Genomic DNA, 18,655 nt, shown 5'->3' on the forward strand with positions numbered 1-18,655 from the left:
GTGAGGGTGACGAGTGGAAGACCGCCTTTAACACCCGTGACGGACATTATGAGTACCTCGTCATGCCCTTCGGATTGAGCAATGCTCCAGCTGTCTTCCAGCATTTTGTCAATGAGATCTTCAGAGACATTCTATACCGTCATGTCGTGGTCTATCTAGACGATATCCTCATTTTTGCCAACGATTTAGAGGAACATCGTTTTTGGGTTAAAGAGGTTCTGTCCCGTCTCCGTGTCAATCATCTCTATTGCAAATTAGAAAAATGCGTCTTTGAAGTCAAGTCCATTCCGTTTCTAGGGTACATTGTGTCCGGTTCCGGACTAGAGATGGATCCTGAGAAACTACAAGCAATTCAGAATTGGCCGGTACCCTTAACCCTCAAAGGGGTCCAGAGGTTCTTAGGGTTCGCCAATTATTACCGAAAGTTTATACGAGACTTTTCCACCATTGTGGCGCCTATTACTGCTTTCACCAAGAAGGGTGCTAACCCGTCCAAGTGGTCTGAAGAAGCCATGCAAGCTTTTCATCTTTTAAAACAGAGGTTCATCTCTGCGCCTGTCCTGAAACAGCCTGACATCGACTCTCCTTTCATCCTAGAGGTGGATGCCTCCTCCGTTGGAGTAGGAGCGGTGTTATCTCAGAGGGCTAAAGATGGCCATTTACATCCTTGCAGTTTCTTCTCCCGGAAGTTCTCCCCAGCTGAGCGCAACTATGCCATTGGCGACCAGGAGTTGCTAGCCATCAAGCTCGCTCTAGAAGAGTGGAGGTATCTGTTGGAGGGAGCTTCTCATTTAATCACCATACTTACAGACCACAAGAACCTTTTATACCTGAAGGGCGCACAATGGCTCAACCCTCGTCAGGCCAGATGGGCACTTTTCTTTTCCAGGTTCGACTTTAAACTCCAGTTCTGTCCGGGCTCTCAGAATCGCAAGGCCGATGCCCTTTCCCGCTCATGGGAGCAAGAAAATGAGTCAGAGTCTTCAGACAAGCATCCTATTATAAATCCGTTGGCATTCTCCACGGTAGGGATGGACTCTACGCCCCCATCAGGGAAAAGTTTTGTGAAGCCGATGCTAAGGAAGAAGCTCATGCATTGGGCCCATGCTTCCCGTTTTGCCGGACATACAGGTATCCAAAAAACCCTGGAGTTTATCTCTAGGTCCTATTGGTGGCCAACTCTGAAAAAAGACGTCTTGGAGTTTATTGCATCTTGCCCAAAGTGTGCCCAACATAAAGTATCCCACCAGTCACCTGCGGGGCAACTGGTTCCACTATCCGTTCCCCGTCGACCATGGACCCACTTGTCGATGGATTTCATTACAGACTTACCCATGTGCAACAAGTTCAATACCATCTGGGTGGTAGTTGACCGGTTCACCAAGATGGCACACTTCATTCCTCTCACCGGTCTTCCGTCAGCTTCCAAGTTGGCTCAAGTATTCATACAAGAGATCTTCCGACTCCACGGTCTTCCTGAAGAAATTATCTCAGATCGAGGAGTTCAATTCACAGCCAAATTCTGGCGAAGTTTATGTCAAGTCCTCCAAGTCAAGCTAAAGTTTTCCACGGCTTACCATCCTCAGACCAATGGTCAAACCGAGAGGGTGAATCAGGACTCGGAGGCCTTCCTCCGCATCTATGTGTCCTCCTCTCAAGATGACTGGGTTCAATTACTTCCCTGGGCCGAGTTCTGTCATAACAACCAGTATCATTCTTCATCTTCTTCAACACCATTCTTCACCAACTTTGGATTCCACCCTAAAGTCCCTGAGTTCCAACCGCTTCCAGCAACTTCTGTTCCCGCAGTGGATATCACCTTGCATCAGTTTGCCAATATCTGGAAGAGCGTACGATCAGCTCTGCTCAAGGCATCGTTCAGGTACAAGAAGTTTGCGGATAAGAAGCGTCGAGCAGTTCCTGCTCTCAAGGTGGGTGATCGGGTATGGTTATCCACGAAGAATTTGAGGTTAAGAGTTCCCAGTATGAAGTTTGCACCTCGCTATATCGGTCCTTTCAAGATTGAACAAGTCATCAATCCTGTTGCTTACAGACTCCAGTTGCCTCCCTTCTTAAAAATACCCAGGACATTCCATGTTTCCCTGTTGAAACCGTTGATCTTGAATCGGTTTCATTCCTCACTTCCTCCAACTCCGAAAGTCCAAACTCAACGAGGCGTTGAGTATGAAGTGGCCAAGATCCTGGACTCACGTCACCGTTACGGTCAACTACAGTATCTTATTGACTGGAAGGGTTACGGCCCTGAGGAACGTTCATGGACCAATGCTTCTGATGTCCATGCTCCTGCCTTGGTCCGGAGATTCCATTCCAAGTTTCCTCAAAAGCCAAAGAAGTGTCCTGGGGCCACTCCTAAAGGGGGGGGTGCTGTCACGATCCGGGTATCTGGACGCCATTTCTTACCCATCAGATGCCTCCTAAGGCTGGCTCAGCGCTCCAGGACCGGATCCCATCTGTTATCCTAATGTTCACATTCCTGCATCCTCTCCTGTCTCTCTGAGACGCTGTCACAGTAACGCCTTATTACATCTGGCATGGCGTCTCCCGCGGCCTCCGCCGCCGTCCCTGAGCTTCTGCATGCAGAGTGTCAGAGTGGCGATTACGTCAGCCGCGGCCTCCGCTGTGTCCGCGTGGTTGGATGTGCACTTGTCAGCCTGGCGTCTCCTGTCTCCAGTGGCCGGCGCCGCCATTACTGTTTTCATTACCACATGGATTACAAACCAAACTTCCCTCCAAGTGTCTGCATGGGCGCAGCCATCTTGGATTCTGTCAGCTGATCATTTCCTCCAATCTGTTGTCAGTATTGTTAATCTGCATAATTGCCTAGCCAATCCCTTCCTTGCTGCAGGTATAAATACACTGTGCCTGAGCAAGGAAGGCGTCAGTGCTTTGGTTGTCAAACCTAGTTCCTGTTTGTCTCTCTCCTGTGATTGTCTTCCAGGTTCCAGCTCCTGTCTCAAGACTTCCACCATAGAGACCCGCACCAGCATTCCACCTGCGGTGTAGCCTGACTCTCCAATCCATTGTGGATTCATCTGTTTCCAGCTACAGCATTACCTGCTTCCAGCTCAGCTTCCAGCAGAGTACAGCTTCCCTTAAAGGGCCGGTGTCCTTTCTACACTTTACCACTCTCCACCGGTATTATTATTTCTCCGCTCTCAAGTTCTACATTTCAGTTCATATTTCATCGCTCCCAAGTTCATCTATTATTTAACTGGTTCCAGCCAGTATCCACTCCGTGCTAACAACAGTCTGGTTCCAGCCAGTATCCACAGCAGCTGTTTTACCTTCAGCAACCCAGCTTTTCCTGGAACATCAGCTGGCACAATCCTGGGTTATCTCCATTGCTACAGTCGGGCCTGGTAAGGACTTTCCATCTAGAAGATCATAAGAACTATCTCACACTACCAGTGCCCTGTGGCTCCTGCCATCCTGTAGTACCCAGGAACTGTATTTATTATTTGCTGACTTTTACGTTTTCTTTTACTGCTGCTGTGTTGCGGAGTTGTCATAATAAACATCATTGACTTTTATCCAAGTTGTCGTGGTCACGCCTTCGGGCAGTTATTATTCATGTTACTTACATGTCCAGGGGTCTGATACAACTTCCCAGGTTTCGGTACATCTCAGCCCCTACATCTGAGGCTGCCTCCCGTCAGCTCAGGCCCTCAGTTGTGACAGTCAGACAGGATGGCACTTCAAAAAAATTGTCCCCAAACAGCACATGATGCAAATAAAAAAAGAGGCGCAATGAGGTCGCTGTGTGACTAAGCTAAGCGACACAAGTGGCCGACACAAACACCTGGCCCATCTAGGAGTGGCACTGCAGTGTCAGACAGGATGGCACTTCAAAAAAATTGTCCCCAAACAGCACATGATGCAAAGAAAAAAAGAGGCGCACCAAGGTCGCTGTGTGACTAAGCTAAGCGACACAAGTGGCCGACACAAACACCTGGCCCATCTAGGAGTGGAACTGCAGTGTCAGACAGGATGGCACTTCAAAAAAATTGTCCCCAAACAGCACATGATGCAAAGAAAAAAAGAGGCGCAATGAGGTCGCTGTGTGACTAAGCTAAGCGACACAAGTGGCCGACACAAACACCTGGCCCATCTAGGCGTGGCACTGCAGTGTCAGACAGGATGGCACTTCAAAAAAATTGTCCCCAAACAGCACATGATGCAAAGAAAAATGAAAGAAAAAAGAGGTGCAAGATGGAATTGTCCTTGGGCCCTCCCACCCACCCTTATGTTGTATAAATAGGACATGCACACTTTAACGAACCCATCATTTCAGTGACAGGGTCTGCCACACGACTGTGACTGAAATGACTGGTTGGTTTGGGCCCCCACCAAAAAAGAAGCAATCAATCTCTCCTTGCACAAACTGGCTCTACAGAGGCAAGATGTCCACCTCCTCCTCATCGTCCGATTCCTCACCCCTTTCACTGTGTACATCCCCCTCCTCACAGATTATTAATTCGTCCCCACTGGAATCCACCATCTCAGGTCCCTGTGTACTTTCAGGAGGCAATTGCTGGTGAATGTCTCCACGCAGGAATTGATTATAATTCATTTTGATGAACATCATCTTCTCCACATTTTCTGGAAGTAACCTCGTACGCCGATTGCTGACAAGGTGAGCGGCTGCACTAAACACTCTTTCGGAGTACACACTGGAGGGAGGGCAACTTAGGTAGAATAAAGCCAGTTTGTGCAAGGGCCTCCAAATTGCCTCTTTTTCCTGCCAGTATACGTACGGACTGTCTGACGTGCCTACTTGGATTCGGTCACTCATATAATCCTCCACCATTCTTTCAATGGTGAGAGAATCATATGCAGTGACAGTAGACGACATGTCAGTAATCGTTGGCATGTCCTTCAGTCCGGACCAGATGTCAGCACTCGCTCCAGACTGCCCTGCATCACCGCCAGCGGGTGGGCTCGGAATTCTTAGCCTTTTCCTTGCACCCCCAGTTGCGGGAGAATGTGAAGGAGGATCTGTTGACGGGTCACGTTCCGCTTGACTTGACAATTTTCTCACCAGCAGGTCTTTGAACCTCTGCAGACTTGTGTCTGCCGGAAAGAGAGATACAACGTAGGTTTTAAATCTAGGATCGAGCACGGTGGCCAAAATGTAGTGCTCTGATTTCAACAATCCTGGTTAAGCGAATTAAGGGCTCCATCCACAAGTCCCACATGCCTAGCGGAATCGCTCTGTTTTAGCTCCTCCTTCAATGTCTCCAGCTTCTTCTGCAAAAGCCTGATGAGGGGAATGACCTGACTCAGGCTGGCAGTGTCTGAACTGACTTCACGTGTGGCAAGTTCAAAGGGTTGCAGAACCTTGCACAACATTGAAATCATTCTCCACTGCGCTTGAGTCAGGTGCATTCCCCCTCCTTTGCCTATATTGTGGCCAGATGTATAGGCTTGAATGGCCTTTTGCTGCTCCTCCATCCTCTTAAGCATATAGAGGGTTGAATTCCACCTCGTTACCACCTCTTGTTTCAGATGATGGCAGGGCAGGTTCAGGATTGATTGGTGGTGCTCCAGTCTTCTGTACGCGGTGGCTAAATGCCGAAAGTGACCCGCAATTCTTCGGGCCACCGACAGCATCTCTTGCACGCCCCTGTCGTTTTTTAAATAATTCTGCACCACCAAATTCAATGTATGTGCAAAACATGGGACGTGCTGGAATTTGCCCAGATGTAATGCACGCACAATATTGCTGGCGTTGTCCGATGTCACAAATCCCCAGGAGAGTCCAATTGGGGTAAGCCATTCTGCGATGATCTTCCTCAGTTTTCGTAAGAGGTTGTCAGCTGTGTGCCTCTTATGGAAAGCGGTGATAGAAAGCGTAGCCTGCCTAGGAACGAGTTGGCGTTTACGAGATGCTGCTACTGGTGCCGCCGCTGCTGTTCTTGCTGTGTGAGGCAATACATCTACCCAGTGGGCTGTCACAGTCATATAGTCCTGAGTCTGCCCTGCTCCACTTGTCCACATGTCCGTGGTTAAGTGGACATTGGGTACAACTGCATTTTTTAGGACACTGGTGACTCTTTTTCTGAGGTCTGTGTACATTTTCAGTATCGCCTGCCTAGAGAAATGGAACCTAGATGGTATTTGGTACCGGGGACACAATACCTCAATCAAGTCTCTAGTTGACTCTGAATTAACGGTGGATACCGGAACCACGTTTCTCACCGCCCAGGCTGCCAAGGCCTGAGTAATCTGCTTTGCAGCAGGATGACTGCTGTGATATTTCATCTTCCTCGCAAAGGACTGTTGGACAGTCAATTGCTTACTGGAAGTAGTACAAGTGGTCTTCCGACTTCCCCTCTGGGATGACGATCGACTCCCAGCAGCAACAACAGCAGCGCCAGCAGCAGTAGGCGTTACACTCAAGGATGCATCGGAGGAATCCCAGGCAGGAGAGGACTCGTCAGACTTGCCAGTGACATGGCCTGCAGGACTATTGGCTTTCCTGGGTAAGGAGGAAATTGACACTGAGGGAGTTGGTGGTGTGGTTTGCAGGAGCTTGGTTACAAGAGGAAGGGATTTAGTGGTCAGTGGACTGCTTCTGCTGTCATCCAAAGTTTTTTAACTTGTCACTGACTTATGATGAATGCGCTGCAGGTGACGTATAAGGGAGGATGTTCCGAGGTGGTTAACGTCATTACCCCTACTTATTACAGCTTGACAAAGGCAACACACGGCTTGACACCTGTTGTCCGCATTTGTGTTGAAATAATTCCACACCGAAGAGCTGATTTTTTTGGTATTTTGACCAGGCATGTCAATGGCCATATTCGTCCCACGGACAACAACAGGTGTCTCCCCGGGTGCCTGACTTAAACAAACCACCTCACCATCAGAATCCTCCTTGTCAATTTCCTCCCCAGCGCCAGCAACACCCATATCCTCATCCTGGTGTACTTCAACAGTGACATCTTCAATTTGACTATCAGGAACTGGACTGCGGGTGCTCCTTCCAGCACTTGCAGGGGGCGTGCAAAATGGTGGAAGGCGCAAGCTCTTCCCGTCCAGTGTTGGGAAGGTCAGGCATCGCAACCGACACAATTGGACTCTCCTTGGGGATTTGTGATTTAGAAGAACGCACAGTTCTTTGCTGTGCTTTTGCCAGCTTAAGTTTTTTCATTTTTCTAGCGAGAGGATGAGTGCTTCCATCCTCATGTGAATCTGAACCACTAGCCATGAACATAGGCCAGGGCCTCAGCCGTTCCTTGCCACTCCGTGTCGTAAATGGCATATTGGCAAGTTTACGTGTCACAACTGAGGGCCTGAGTTGACGGGAGGCAACCTCAGTTGTAGGGGCTGAGATGTAACGGAACCTGGGAGGTTGTATCAGACCCCTAGACATGTAAGTAACATGTAGAATAACTGCCCGAAGGCGTGACCACGACAACCAGGATAAAAGTCAATGATGTTTATTATGACAAACTCCGTAACACAGCAGAAAATAAGAAAACATAAAAGTCAGCAGGGCAATAATACAGTTCCTGGGTACTACAGGGTGGCAAGGGCCACAGGCACTGGTAGTGTGAGACAGTTCTAATAATCTTCTAGTTGGAAAGTCCTTACCAGGCCTGACTGTAGCAATGGAGAGAACCCAGGATCGTACCAGCTGGTGTTCCAGGAAAGGCTGGGCTGCTGAAGGTAAAACGGCTGCTGTGGATACTGGCTGGAACCAGACTGTTGTTGGTACGGAGTGGATACTGGCTGGAACCAGTTAAATAATAAACGAACTTGAGAGCGATGAAATAATAATACCGGTGGAGAGTGGTAAACTGCAGAAAGGACACCGGCCCTTTAAGGGAAGCTGTACACTGCTGGAAGCTGGGCTGGAAGCAGGTGATTGACTTGAGAGCGATGAAATAATAATACCGGTGGAGAGTGGTAAACTGCAGAAAGGACACCGGCCCTTTAAGAGAAGTTGTACACTGCTGGAAGCTCGGCTGGAAGCAGGTGATTGCTGTAGCTGGAAACAGGTGAGTCCAAAATGGATCGGAGAGTCAGGCTACACCGCAGATGGAATGCTGGTGCGGGTCTCTATAGCAGAAGTCTGGAGACAGGAGCTGGAACCTGGAAGACAACCACAGGAGAGAGACAAACTGGAACTAGGTTAGACAACCAAAGCACTGACGCCTTCCTTGTTCAGGCACAGCTTACTTATACCTGCAGCAAGGAAGGGGTTGGCTAGGCAATTATGCAAATCAACAATACAGACAGCAGATTGGTGGAAATGATCAGATGACAAAAACCAAGATGGCTGCGCCCATGCAGACACTTGGAGGGAAGTTTGGTTTGTAATCCATGTGAGAATTGAAACAGTAATGGCGACGCCGGCCACAGGAGACAGGAGACGCCAGACTGACAAGCGCACATTTAACCACGCGGGCACAGCGGAGGCCGCGGCTGATGAAATCACCACTCTGACATTCTGCATGTGGAAACTCAGAAACAGCGGGATCCGGTCCTGGAATGCTGAGCCAGCCTTAGGAGGCATCTGAAGGGTAAGTAATGGCGTCCAGATACCCGGATCGTGACAGCACCCCCCCCTTTAGGAGTGGCCCCAGGACACTTCTTAGGCTTTAAAGGAAACTTTGCGTGGAAATTTCGGACCAAGGCAGGAGCATGGACGTCTGAGGCATTGGTCCAAGAGCGTTCTTCAGGACCATAGCCCTTCCAGTCAATGAGGTATTGTAACTGACCGTAACGGAAACGTGAGTCCAAAATCTTGGCCACCTCGTACTCGACTCCCCGTTGAGTCTGAACTTTGGGAGCTGGAGGAAGTGCGGAATGAAACCGATTCAGGATCAGCGGTTTCAACAAAGAAACATGAAATGTCCTGGGTATTTTCAAGAAGGATGGTAACTGTAACCTGTAGGCAACAGGATTGATGACTTGTTCAATCTTGAAGGGTCCGATGTAGCGAGGTGCAAATTTCATGCTGGGAACTCTCAACCTCAAATTCTTCGTGGACAACCACACACGGTCACCCACCTTGAGAGCAGGAACCGCTCTACGCTTCCTATCGGCAAACTTTTTATACCTGAATGAGGCTTTAAGCAGGGCTGCGCGGACGTTCTTCCAGTTATTTGAAAACTGACGCAAGGTGACATCCACTGCTGGAACAGAAGTTGCGGGAAGCGGTTGGAATTCTGGGACTTTAGGGTGGAATCCATAATTAATGAAGAATGGTGTAGAAGAAGATGAGGAATGGTATTGATTGTTGTGGCTGAACTCGGCCCAAGGAAGGAGTTGAACCCAGTCATCTTGAGAGGAAGACACATATATACGGAGGAAGGCCTCCAAGTCCTGATTCACCCTCTCGGTTTGACCATTGGTCTGAGGATGGTAAGCCGTGGAAAACTTTAACTTGACTTGGAGGGCTTGACACAAACTTCGCCAAAATTTGGCTACAAATTGTACTCCACGATCCGAGATGATCTCTTCAGGAAGACCGTGAAGTCGGAAGATCTCTTGTATAAACACTTGAGCCAACTTGGAAGCTGACGGAAGACCGGTGAGAGGGATGAAATGTGCCATCTTGGTGAACCGGTCAACTACCACCCAGATGGTATTAAACTTGTTGCAGATAGGTAGATCGGAAACAAAGTCCATCGACAAATGGGTCCATGGTCGACGGGGAACAGATAATGGAACCAGTTGCCCCGCAGGCGACTGGCGGGAGACTTTGTGTTGGGCACACTTTGGGCAGGAGGCAATAAATTCCATAACGTCCTTTTTCAGAGTTGGCCACCAGTAGGACCTAGAAATAAATTCAAGGGTTTTCTGAATGCCTGTATGTCCAGCAAAACGGGAAGCATGGGCCCAATGCATGAGCTTCTTCCTTAGAACTGGCTTAACAAAACTTTTCCCTGGTGGAGGCGTAGAGTCCATCCCTACCGTGGAGAATGCCAACGGATTAATAATAGGATGCTTGTCTGCAGACTCGGACTCATTTTCTTGCTCCCATGAGCGGGAAAGGGCATCGGCCTTACGATTCTGAGAACCCGGACAGAACTGGAGTTTAAAGTCAAATCTGGAAAAGAAAAGTGCCCATCTGGCCTGACGAGGGTTGAGACATTGTGCGCCTTTGAGATATAAAAGATTTTTGTGGTCGGTAAGTATGGTGATTGAGTGGGAAGCTCCCTCCAACAGGTATCTCCACTCCTCCAGAGCGAGCTTGATGGCTAGCAACTCCTGATCGCCAATGGCATAGTTGCGCTCAGCTGGGGAGAACTTCCGGGAGAAGAAACTGCAAGGATGTAGATGTCCATCTTTGGCCCTCTGGGATAACACTGCTCCTACTCCAACGGAGGAGGCATCTACCTCTAAGATAAAAGGAGAGTCGGTGTCAGGCTGTTTCAGAACTGGTGCAGAGATGAACCGTTGCTTCAGAAGGTGAAAGGCCTGTGTAGCTTCCTCGGACCACTTGGACGGATTAGCACCTTTCTTGGTTAATGCAGTGATAGGCGCCACAATGGTGGAAAAGTCTCGTATAAATTTTCTATAATAATTGGCGAACCCTAAGAACCTCTGGACCCCTTTGAGGCTTAAGGGTATAGGCCAATTCTGGATTGCTTGGAGTTTCTCAGGATCCATCTCTAGTCCGGAACCGGACACAATGTAACCTAGAAACGGAATGGTTTTAACTTCAAACACACACTTCTCCAATTTACAATAGAGGTGATTGACACGGAGACGGGAAAGAACCTCTTTTACCCAGAAACGATGATCTTCGAGATTATTAGCAAAGATGAGGATGTCGTCTAGATAAACCACGACATGGCGGTACAAGATGTCCCTGAAGATCTCATTCACGAAGTGCTGGAAGACTGCTGGAGCGTTGCTCAATCCGAAGGGCATGACGAGGTACTCATAATGTCCGTCACGGGTGTTAAAGGCGGTCTTCCACTCGTCACCCTCACGGATTCGGATGAGATTGTAGGCACCCCTCAAGTCCAGCTTTGTGAAAATGGTTGCACCACTAACTCTATCAAAGAGCTCAGTAATCAGGGGTAAAGGGTATCGGTTCTTGACGGTAATGTCGTTCAGACCCCTGTAGTCGATGCACGGACGCAGACCACCGTCTTTCTTCTTAACGAAGAAGAAGCCTGCGCCGGCTGGAGAAGAAGATGGTCGGATGAAACCCTTCGCCAGGTTCTCTTTGATGTACTCTTCCATGGAGTGTGTCTCGGGCAGAGACAACGGATAAGTTCGGCCTCGCGGTGGAACCTTCCCTGGAATGAGGTCGATTGGGCAGTCCCATTCTCTATGAGGAGGAAGGATATCAGCAGAGGCTTTACTGAACACATCCGTGAAGTCTTGATATGGAGGAGGCGGAACATCAGTTGACCTGGGGAAGGAAGAACAAACAGGAAGAACTTTGGCTAAACAAGTCTCAGCACAGGAGGGACCCCATGCCAGTATTTGCGTAGTCGTCCAGTCAATTGATGGGTTGTGGAGACGGAGCCATGGAAGGCCTAAAACCACTGGATGTGTGGCTCTTGGAATCACTAAAAAAGAAATATACTCAGAATGAAGAACTCCCACTCTCAGACGAACTGGAAGAGTCCTTAAGGAAATGACTGCGTCAAAAATCTTGCTGCCATCCACGGCAGTCAAAGAGATGGACGAGGACAGTCTCTCGGTGGGTAGGGACCACCGTTTAACATAAGCTTCGGTTATGAAATTCCCAGCTGCTCCGGAATCAAGGAGGGCAATGACGTTCCTGTAACGTTGAGCAATTTGGAGCGACACTGGGAGGTTACAGTCATGAGGAGATGGAGAGGAGATCATCACTCCTAGCCGGCCCTCTCCTTGGCGAACTAGGATCTGGAGTCCCGGACGTTTGGGACAGGCATTGATAGTGTGCGACGGAGCTGCACAGTAGAGACAGAGAGACTCAGAGAGACGTTTTCGGCGCTCAGCAGGAGATAGACGGGAACGACTAATTTGCATAGGCTCATCCTTGGATGGAGATGGTTGACGAGAAGGAGGAGCAGAAGATTTAGGAGTAGATGATCTTCCTCGCTCGGTTGCTCTCTCTCTAAAACGTAGATCAACCTTCGTGCAAAGAGAAATTAGCTCATCCAACTTAGAGGGCAAGTCTCTGGTAGCTAACTCATCCTTGATGCGTTCTGATAAGCCATGCCAGAATGCAGCATACAGGGCCTCGTCGTTCCATGCCAGTTCGGATGCCAGGATTTTAAACTGTATAAGATACTGTCCCACGGTACGTGTTCCCTGGCGTAAACGAAGAATCTCAGATGAAGCAGATGTTATCCGGCCTGGCTCGTCGAAGATGCGCCTGAATGTAGCTACAAAGTCAGTATAGGAGGATAGCAGGGGATCAGACTTCTCCCATAAAGGTGATGCCCAGTCAAGGGCTGAGCCACTGAGAAGGGAGATGATATAGGCAATTTTGGTACGGTCACTGAAGAAATTGCCAGGTAGAAGCTCAAAGTGGATTTCACATTGATTGAGAAATCCCCTGCAGAACCTTGGAGATCCATCAAATTTTGCTGGCGTTGGAAGATGAAGATGTGGACTGGAAATGGGTAAGGTGGGTGGGGTTACAGCTGGTGTCACTGTAGTGGACGCACCGGACGTGCCAGGTCCACGGAGGGTCGTTTGAATCCCATCCAGCCGTGTGGAGAGATCCTGGAGACAGCGGATGATGTGGCCCTGTGCAGCCTCCTGATGTTCAAGTCGGGCTGCCAGTTCTTGCATCGGCCTGGCCGCTTGATCCTGGTCTCCGGCTGGATTCATTAGGTCAGTGCTTACTGTCACAACTGAGGGCCTGAGTTGACGGGAGGCAACCTCAGTTGTAGGGGCTGAGATGTAACGGAACCTGGGAGGTTGTATCAGACCCCTAGACATGTAAGTAACATGTAGAATAACTGCCCGAAGGCGTGACCACGACAACCAGGATAAAAGTCAATGATGTTTATTATGACAAACTCCGTAACACAGCAGAAAATAAGAAAACATAAAAGTCAGCAGGGCAATAATACAGTTCCTGGGTACTACAGGGTGGCAAGGGCCACAGGCACTGGTAGTGTGAGACAGTTCTAATAATCTTCTAGTTGGAAAGTCCTTACCAGGCCTGACTGTAGCAATGGAGAGAACCCAGGATCGTACCAGCTGGTGTTCCAGGAAAGGCTGGGCTGCTGAAGGTAAAACGGCTGCTGTGGATACTGGCTGGAACCAGACTGTTGTTGGTACGGAGTGGATACTGGCTGGAACCAGTTAAATAATAAACGAACTTGAGAGCGATGAAATAATAATACCGGTGGAGAGTGGTAAACTGCAGAAAGGACACCGGCCCTTTAAGGGAAGCTGTACACTGCTGGAAGCTGGGCTGGAAGCAGGTGATTGACTTGAGAGCGATGAAATAATAATACCGGTGGAGAGTGGTAAACTGCAGAAAGGACACCGGCCCTTTAAGAGAAGTTGTACACTGCTGGAAGCTCGGCTGGAAGCAGGTGATTGCTGTAGCTGGAAACAGGTGAGTCCAAAATGGATTGGAGAGTCAGGCTACACCGCAGATGGAATGCTGGTGCGGGTCTCTATAGCAGAAGTCTGGAGACAGGAGCTGGAACCTGGAAGACAACCACAGGAGAGAGACAAACTGGAACTAGGTTAGACAACCAAAGCACTGACGCCTTCCTTGTTCAGGCACAGCTTACTTATACCTGCAGCAAGGAAGGGGTTGGCTAGGCAATTATGCAAATCAACAATACAGACAGCAGATTGGTGGAAATGATCAGATGACAAAAACCAAGATGGCTGCGCCCATGCAGACACTTGGAGGGAAGTTTGGTTTGTAATCCATGTGAGAATTGAAACAGTAATGGCGACGCCGGCCACAGGAGACAGGAGACGCCAGACTGACAAGCGCACATTTAACCACGCGGGCACAGCGGAGGCCGCGGCTGATGAAATCACCACTCTGACATTCTGCATGTGGAAACTCAGAAACAGCGGGATCCGGTCCTGGAATGCTGAGCCAGCCTTAGGAGGCATCTGAAGGGTAAGTAATGGCGTCCAGATACCCGGATCGTGACATTACGCTTCTCATCAGACGCTTTCAATTTTGATTTTTGGGTCATTTTACTGAACTTTTGTTTTTTGGATTTTACATGCTCTCTACTATGACATTGGGCATCGGCCTTGGCAGACGACGTTGATGGCATTTCATCGTCTCGGCCATGACTAGTGGCAGCAGCTTCAGCACGAGGTGGAAGTGGATCTTGATCTTTCCCTATTTTAACCTCCACATTTTTGTTCTCCATATTTTAATGTGTGGAATTATATGCCAGTATCAATAGCAATGGCCTACTACTATATATATTGCGCACAACTAAAATGCACCACAGGTATAGAATGTAGATGGATAGTATACTTAATGACGACACAGAGGTAGGTACAGCAGTGGCCTTCCGTACCGTACTGCTATATATAGTATACTGGTGGTCACTGTGTCAGCAAACTGAAAAACTAAAATGCACCACAGGTATAGACTGTAGATGGATAGTATACTTAATGACGACACAGAGTTAGGTACAGCAGTGGCCTTCTGTACCGTACTGCTATATATATTATAATGGTGGTCACTGTGTCAGCAAACTGCAAAACTAAAATGCACCACAGGTATAGAATGTAGATGGATAGTATACTTAATGATGACACAGAGGTAGGTACAGCAGTGGCCTTCCGTACCGTACTGCTATATATAGTATACTGGTGGTCACTGTGTCAGCAAACTGCAAAACTAAAATGCACCACAGGTATAGAATGTAGATGGATAGTATACTTAATGACGACACAGAGGTAGGTACAGCAGTGGCCTTCCGTACCGTACTGCTATATATAGTATACTGGTGGTCACTGTGTCAGCAAACTGCAAAACTAAAATGCACCACAGGTATAGAATGTAGATGGATATGGATAGTATACTTAATGACGACACAGAGGTAGGTACAGCAGTGGCCTTCCGTACCGTACTGCTATATATAGTATACTGGTGGTCACTGTGTCAGCAAAACTCTGCACTGTACTCCTCCTATATAATATTATACTGGTGGTCCTGACTCCCCAGTCCCCACAATAAAGCAGCACACTGAGCACAGATATGGAGTGTTTTTCAGGCAGACAACGTATAATGGTGGTCACTGTCAGCAAAACTCTGCACTGTACTCCTCCTATATAATATTAATTATACTGGTGGTCCCCAGTCCCCACAATAAAGCAGCACACAGAGCACAGATATGGAGGTTTTTTTCAGGCAGGCAACGTATACTGGTGGTCACTGTCAGCAAAACTCTGCACTGTACTCCTGCTATATAATACAGCTGCTCCCCAGTCCCCACAATTAAGCAGTGTGAGCACAGATATATGCAGCACACTGAGCACAGATATGGAGCGTTTTTTTCAGGCAGAGAACGGATAACTGGTGGTCACTGATCAGCAAAACTCTGCACTGTACTCTTCCTATATTATACAGCTGCTCCCCAGTCCTCCCCACAATGAATTAAGCAATAATGCACAATCAAATTCAACAATAATGGAGAGGACGCCAGCCACGTCCTCTCCCTAACATTTCCAATGCACGAGTGAAAATGGCGGCAACACGCGGCTGCTTATATAGAATCCGAATCTCGCGAGAATCCGACAGCAGGATGATGACGTTCGGGCGCGCTCGGGTTACCCGAGCCATACGGGAGAATCCGAGTATGGCTCGGACCCGTGTAAAAAGGGTGAAGTTCGGGGTGGTTCGGTTTCCGAGAAACCGAACCCACTCATCACTACTAAAAACCTGTGTCGATGCGCGCCCCCGTGCAAAAACACGGGTAAAAACAGCTAGTGGAAAAGGGATATAAGTAAGGTGACATGGAGGAGTCCAGTAGATGGCAGTAGAGGAGCAGGCACAACTACAGCCAGCCATTGGTAATGGCGGTGCTGTCTGTATGCACCACACATGACTAGAAAAGCGGGGGGATGAGGCAGAGGAAAGTTGCTCCGCTCAGGGGCGGACCCAGAAGAAAATGATAGGGGGGGGGCACCATGGAAGGGGCAAGTACATTTGCGTGCGGATTCGGTGCATGTGAGGTGGCGCTTCTTATACAATGCCCACAGTTGTAGCGCTCATTATGCAATGTCCACTGTACTGGTAGTGCCCCTTATATAGACCCCATAGTAGTGGTGCCCCTTATGCAATGCCCGTATTGCCCCCAGTAGTAATGTTGCCTGTAGTAATGCCCCCAGTCATTTAGCGCCCTAGTAGTTATGCCCCCAGTGGTAATGCCCCTGCAGTTACGACCCCAGTAGTTTACCCCCACCCCCTTTAGTTTAGCCTCCCAGTGGTAATGCCCCCACTAGTTTGCCTGCTTGTAGTTTAGCCACCAGTAGTAATGCCCCCCTGTAGTTTGCCCCATTGTAGTTTAGCCCCTGTAGTTATGCCCCCAATGTAGTTTAGCCCCCAGTAGTAATGCCCGCAGTAGTTTGGCCCCTGTAGTTATCCCCCAGTAGTTTGGCCCCTGTAGTTATGCCCCCAGTAGTTTGGCCCCTGTAGTTATCCCCCAGTAGTTTGGCCCTTGTAGTTATGCCCCCCTGTAGTTTAGCCCCCAAGTAGTAACGCCCCTGTAGTTACGCTGCCAGTAGTAATGCCCCTGTAGGATCGCCGCCAGTAGTAATGCCCTCCTGTAGTTTGCCCCCAGTAGTTAGCCCCTTTGTAGTTGGCCCCCAGTAATAATGTCCCCCAGTAGTTTGCCCCCAGTAGATGCCCGCCAGTAATAATGTCCCCCAGTAGTAATGCCCCCTAGGAGTTTGCCCCCAATAGATGACCCCCCAGTAGTAATGCCCCCAGCAGATGCCCCCCAGTAATAATGCCCCCAGTTGTAATACACCCAGTAGATGCCACCAGTAATAATGTCCCCCAGTAGTTTGCCCCCAGTAGATTACCCCCAGTAAAAATGTCCCCCAGTAGCTGCCACCAGTAGTAATGCCCCCAATAGATGACCCCCCAGTACTAATGCCCCAGTAGATGCCCCCCAGTAATAATGCCCCCAGTAGTTTGCCCCCAGTATTAATGACCCCCCAGTAGTAATGCCCCCAGTAGATGCCCCCCAGTAATAATGCCCCCAGTAGTTTGCCACCAGTAGTAATGCCCCTTGTTGATGCCCCCAGTAGTAATGCCCCTTGTTGATGCCCCCCAGTATTAATCCCCCCAGTAGATGCTCCCCCAGTAATAATGCCCCCCCCAGTAGTAATGTCCCTTGTTGATGCACCTCAGTAGTAATGTCCCCCCCATAGTTTGCCCCCAGTAGATGCCCCCGCTGCACTGAGGAAGAGAAAACAACATACTTTCCAAGTCCCGTTCCCGCTTCCAGACCGCTGCAGTCCTCCTCCTCCCTGGGCGTCCGCTCCTCAGTCAGTTCTATGAGAGAGACGTCATGACGTCTCTCCCATAGCACACGCCGCACAGTGACAGCGTCGGAAGCTGGAGCTCAGTACTGAGCTCCTGCCTCCGGCTGCCGCTGTGCAGGGAGACGGGCGCCCGCTGGTAACACAATCTCAGCGGGCGCCCGTCATCTCCCTCTGCGGCGCCGGTGGGGACGGAGGCCACAAATGACAGGGGGGGCCCGGGCCCGAGTGCCCCCCCCCCCCCTGGATCCGCCACTGGCTCCGCTGCCATCTCCACCAAAACTTCGCTGTGATGTTCCACCTGTGCACTCAGAGCATAGTTGCCTACCTTGCTACACCATCCTCCAGGAGGCTGCAGCGTGGTAGGCTAATGGGGGCATGTCCGGCGGCGATGTGGGCGGTCCAGGGGCGTGGCCGACTGGGAAAGCAAGCTGTCCGGGCGTGGCACCATAATAGCGTCAACGTAGCCCCGCCCCTGCTAGACAGTGCAGAGAAAACAGGCACTGTACAGCGGGGGGCGGAGCTATGATGGCGCAAATCACGTCATCGTATCCCCCTCGGACCGCCCACTTGTTCTCTGCTGTGGGCGGCCGATAGGAGAGTGTGGGGGTTGCAAGGAAAAGCGGGACACTTGCCCACCTTTCCGGTGGGGCCGGGAGGGCCATCCGGTTTTCGGGAGCCTCCCGGCCTTTCCGGGAGGGTTGGCAAGTATGACTAGACATTTTGGTGCCCTGGGCCAGAAAAAGCATTGGCAACATAAGGCGAGCCATGGCGCCCAGTGAAAGAACTTGCTATGATGCCCCTTCCCACATGATATATGTACTTTTACAGAACACATTTACTTACAGAACACTCCCAAGAAAATGGATTTGGACACCAATCATTTATGCACATAATTTGAGAGCTGTTTGTCATATAGTTATATGATCCTTTATGTTAAATCACACATTCCTTAGCAGCCATATCCAGGACCTTCAGTCACATCCTCCTTTGTTTAAAGAACGCATTTCAAAAATTGACAGTTGCTGCAGAACAGCGCCCCCTGCCTTGTGGTGCCCTGTGCACTGGCACATGTCGTTCCACCCTAGTTACGGCCCTGAATGCATTTATATATATATATATATATATGTACGGGATGTAGTTAATATCACGGCGGTCGGGAATCGGGATCCTAACCACCGATAAT

Source organism: Pseudophryne corroboree, chromosome 11 (assembly GCF_028390025.1).
Source record: "Pseudophryne corroboree isolate aPseCor3 chromosome 11, aPseCor3.hap2, whole genome shotgun sequence".
Classification (NCBI taxonomy): domain Eukaryota; kingdom Metazoa; phylum Chordata; class Amphibia; order Anura; family Myobatrachidae; genus Pseudophryne; species Pseudophryne corroboree.